The sequence below is a fragment of the Triticum dicoccoides genome, chromosome 6B, assembly GCF_002162155.2.
Source record: "Triticum dicoccoides isolate Atlit2015 ecotype Zavitan chromosome 6B, WEW_v2.0, whole genome shotgun sequence".
NCBI lineage: Eukaryota > Viridiplantae > Streptophyta > Magnoliopsida > Poales > Poaceae > Triticum > Triticum dicoccoides.
Window position 1 is genome coordinate 105,729,122 of NC_041391.1, and position 4,169 is coordinate 105,733,290.

Sequence of the window (4,169 nt, forward strand, 5' to 3'; positions counted from 1 at the left end):
AATAAGCGTCATCTCTGTCCCTGGCGACAGGAAGGATGCTCTTATCTGCGCCGACAAGATCTACCGGGAGGCAGCAGCCGCAACAGATCGCAAATCACTTGCCACTGAAGCTCCCGGAGGGAAGAAGAAGACCAAGTCCGGCAAGAGATCTGATGCCCACTCCGGCAAGCGCACCTCTTCGGAGTGCTGCGCTACCGTCGAGGACGCACCATCGAGCTCCACCGGCAAGTGTAAGAAGGCAATGGCAGCTCCACCAGAGACTAAGAAGGTGTCCGCCAAGGAGGACGGTACTGGTGGTACCTTCACCATCAGTGCCACGCTCGACCCTAAATAGGAAAGCGCGCTCGTTGCTTTCCAGCGGGCGAACGTCGACGTGTTTGCGTGGCAACCGTCCGACATCCCCGGTGTTCCCAGGAAAGTAATCGAGCACCATCTTGCCGTCTGTCCTCATGCGCGGCCCGTCAAGCAGAAAGTCAGGAAACAAGCGGTGGAGCGCCAAGAATTCATTGCAGAAGAAATCAAGAAGTTGGAAGCAGCAGGCCTTGTCAGAGGAGTGCTCCATCCTACGTGGTTGGCCAATCCTGTTGTCGTACGCAAAGCCAACGGGAAATGGAGGCTTTGTATCGATTTTACCGATGTCAATAAAGCTTGTCCCAAAGACCCATTTCCCTTGCCGCGCATCGACCAGATTGTTGACTCCACAGCCGGATGTGACTTGCTTTCATTTCTTGATGCATACTCAGGATACCATCAAATCTTCATGGCAGAAGAGGATGAGGAGAAGACCGCATTCATCACCCCGTGTGGCACGTACTGTTTCGTACGGATGCCTTTCAGTTTAAAGAATGCTGGTAACACATTTGCAAGGGTAGTCCATCACGCTTTTGAGCCGCAAATGCACAAAAATGTGGAGCCCTACATGGATGACATAGTGGTCAAGAGCAAGGACAAAGCGACTCTGATCCAAGATTTAGATGAAACATTTGCAAATCTGCGCAAGATCAACCTCAAACTGAACCCTGAGAAGTGCGTGTTTGGAGTCCCCTCCCGCAAGCTTCTCGGGTTCTTTGTGTCTCAGCGGGGAATTGAAGCCAATCCCGACAAAATCAAGGCCATTGAGCAGATTGAAGCACCAAAGCGCGTCAAGGATGTACGAAGACTTGCCGGTTGCGTGGCTGCTCTCAGCAGGTTTATCTCTAGATCTGCCGACCGCGCCCTGCCATTTTTCAAAATATTGAAAAAGGCAGGTCCGATGAAATGGACTCCGGAAGCGGAGGCTGCGCTGCAGGACTTGAAGAGATACTTGTCCTCCACTATAACACTTGTCGCACCTAGGCCACACGAGAAGTTGCTGTTGTATATAGAGGCAACCAATCAAGTGGTTAGTGCTGCGTTAGTGGCGGAGAGGGAGGCAGATGATGAGCCAGCAACCACGGTAGATGCATTCAGCGACAAGCAGGGGGCTTCACCGACAAGATCTGGTCCGACAAGCTCTGATCCGGCAAGCTCTGGTCCCGACAAAGATGGATCTGCGCAGACGCATAAGGAGATGCAGAAGAGAATGGTGCAACGCCCAGTTTACTTTGTCAGTTCCCTTTTGCAGGGGGCTAGGACAAGGTACTCTGGTGTGCAGAAATTGCTTTTAGGCCTTCTCATAGCCTCGAGGAAGCTGCGCCATTACTTCCAAGCACATGAGATCACAGTTGTCACTCGCTTTCCATTGAAGAGGATACTGCAAAATCCAGAAGCAACAGGCCGGATTGTCGAGTGGGCACTGGAACTGTCAAGCTTTGGCCTCAAGTTTGAAAGCACTTGAACTATCCAAAGCAGAGCATTGGCAGAGTTCATAGCAGAGTGGACGCCGACACCAGATGAAGAAATTCCAGAGACGAGCATCCCCGTCAAGGAAGCAAATAAAGAGTGGCTGATGTACTTTGATGGTGCCTTCTCGCTGCAAGGCGCCGGTGCGGGCGTGCTGCTTGTCGCACCCACCGGAGAGCACCTCAAGTACGTAGTCCAGATGCACTTTCCCAAGGAGCAAGCACGAACAATACTGCAGAGTATGAAGGTTTGCTTGCCGGTCTCAAGATCGCGGCAGACCTTGGGGTTAAGAAGCTCATTGTCAGGGGTGACTCATAGCTTGTCGTCCGCCAAGTGAACAAGAATTACCAGAGTTCGTTGATGGAAGCTTACGTTGATGAAGTAAGGAAGCTAGAAGAACACTTTGACGGCCTACAAATAGAACATGTTCCAAGAGCTCAGAACGACATCGCCGATGGCCTATCAAAGTGCGCCGCACTAAAGTTACCTGTGGAACCAGGGGTCTTTGTGCTCAAGCTGACTCAACTGTCCGTAACACCATCAACTGGACAGAGCAACAAGAGGAAGTTGATTTCTGGAGACTACTTTCTGGCAGAGCTCCCCGAAGCCGCCGCCAAGAAGGTCCACAAGATCAACACCAAGAGTGCTGAGGAGCAGTCTGCTCCGGCAAGCCTTACGGTTTGTTCCGTTGAAGCAGACGCTCCCGACAAGTTTTGCTCCGGCAAGCTTGCCGGGGAACATCAAGCTCTGGCTGAGCCGCAGGTTCTCGCCGTAGAAGCGGATGTTCCGGCAGCAACAAATGTGCCTTTAGTCCTTGTTGTCGAGCCGCAAGCTCCAGGATGGGCACATGAAATTGTCTGTTTCCTTCAGACAGGAGAACTTCCCGAAGAGCAAGAAGAAGCAGAAAAAGTAGCCCGGCAGTCAAGTATGTATCAGTTTGTCGACAACATACTGTACAGAAGAAGACTCAACGGTGTGAAATTGAAGTGTATTTGCCGGGAAGACGGACAGAAGCTGTTGGCAGAGATACATGGAGGCATATGCGGTCACCACATTGGCGCAAGAGCACTTGCCGACAAAGTATTCCGACAAGGTTTCTTTTGGCCGACAGCCCTCCAGGATGCAACTGCACAAGTAACCAAGTGTGAAGCGTGCCAGTTCCATTCCAAGCAGATACACCAGCCAACTCAAGCTCTCCAGACGATCCCTTTATCCTGGCCATTTTCGGTCTGGGGGCTCGATATCCTCGGCCCCTTTCCCCGAGCTGTCGGGGGCTTTGAGTACTTGTACGTTGCAATCGACAAGTTCACAAAGTGGCCGGAAGTGGAACCAGTGAGGAAGGTGATAGCACAGTCAGCAGTCAAGTTCTTCAGGTCTATTGTTTGCCGTTTCGGGATCCCTAACAGGATCATCACCGACAACGGCACACAATTTACGAGCCACACCTTCATGCAGTACGTCCAAGTTCTTGGCGCCAAGGTCTGCTTCGCTTCTGTTGCTCATCCGAGAAGCAACGGTCAAGCGGAGAGGGCAAATGCTGAAGTGCTGCGTGGGCTCAAGACCAGGACTTTCGACAGGCTGCATAGGTACGGAAGAAACTGGATCGAGGAGCTGCCGGTGGTTCTATGGTCGATCAGGACGACGCTAAATCGAGCCACTGGTCAGACACCTTTCGCTCTAGTCTATGGAGCAGAGGCAGTTCTCCCCACAGAACTCGTATACGGGTCACCTCGAGTGCTCGCTTATGATGAGCTTGAGCAAGAGCAGCTGCGACAAGATGATGCGCTGCTCCTTGAGGAGGACCGTCTTCAGGCTGCTATACGAGCTGCTCGATACCAGCGAGCTTTGCGCCGCTACCATAGCCGCAAAGTTAATGCCAGAAGCTTCGAGGAAGGCGACCTTGTTCTTCGGCGCGTTCTGTCCGCCAAGAATTCCAACAAGTTGACTCCGAAGTGGGAAGGCCCTTACCGGGTGAAAGAGTCACTAGGCCTGGTGCTGTCCGCCTTGAGACCGAAGATGGCATTCCCGTGAGCAACTCCTGGAACATTGAGCATCTCCGTAAGTTTTACCCGTAGGGCGCGGTTGCCGGAACCTGTTCCGGCAACCACCTTTTGTACAAGTCTTGCCGATGTTGCATGTAATCCTTTGTACAAAGCCGGGCGCAGACCCCGTGCATAAGTAAAGCTCATGTGCTCCGCACATCTTGTCAATTTCATGCTTTTTACTTTATATTTGCATGCTTTATCTGACACTTTGTGCAGCACCTACCCCCGGTAAGCAATAACGAGCCGAAAGGCCCCATATCTTTATTTTCTCTTCTTTCTTTTTCTCAAACAAAGGAAAGAAAG